The sequence below is a fragment of the Palaemon carinicauda genome, chromosome 14 (assembly GCF_036898095.1).
Source record: "Palaemon carinicauda isolate YSFRI2023 chromosome 14, ASM3689809v2, whole genome shotgun sequence".
NCBI lineage: Eukaryota > Metazoa > Arthropoda > Malacostraca > Decapoda > Palaemonidae > Palaemon > Palaemon carinicauda.
The window spans coordinates 66,629,929-66,630,843 of record NC_090738.1 but is presented as its reverse complement, the minus strand read 5'-3'; positions in this window follow the sequence as shown (position 1 = coordinate 66,630,843).

Here is a 915-nt window from a genome sequence, read left to right as displayed (position 1 = left end):
CCGTGATCTGGACGGTGGGGATCAGTTCTTTGGGCACCACAGAATCAGGGGAGGCCTTTGGGAACAGAAGGGACCTCATTTCTTCAGTGGCCAGGTATGGTCCAGTGGCGTTCTTCTGGAAGCCACGCACCCACTTGCGTAGCTTATCCCGAGAAGTGTCCCTGACCTCCGCTGAGGGAGGGTTATGAAAGGCATCGACTAGGCGATCCTGGCAGACCATACAGTTCTGCGGGTCCCAGAACTTCAAATCACCTTTCTTGTTGGCACAAGGGGCGTGGGTCCTACACGCCGTATGCCCGTAGAAGTGCGGGAGTTTCACGGCACAGAAGTCGTGATCACACTTCATCTGCTCCTCCTGTAAAAGAAAGAGAATATGAGTATGGGGGGGTCATAAGAATGACTCTTAAACTAAAGTTAATATTAATCATTAATTTTAACTTGACAAAAGGTGTGATGCACAGAGGAAGGGCTGAGATAGGATAGGTACATATTCCGTGCATCCCGCCCGGCTGGTTACCGTAACCTTCATCCGTGGACAATCCGAAGTGACCGAAGGCACAGGATAGAATTCAATATAGAATGTCCGTAGGGCAGAGAGAATTCTATTGGGAATTGTCAAGGATATAAGGTTGGGACTGAGGCCACTCAGTTCCAGAATAGGGGACGAAAAGATCCCATAGGGTAACGGTTTCCGGCAACCAGCCATGCTAAGATACACACAGCATGCTGGAAATCTGTGATATGCAAGAAGACAGCATGATTACCAATAGAACGGTAATAAGATACCGATCCATTTACGTAAACAAGTCATCTGGTTGCAGTGTAGGGCTATTAATATCAGATGATAGCTAGTAGAAGGGGGTGCAAGTCGCCTTGACGCCTCGGGAGGGCGCCAGCAGACCGCCGGCACGCCGG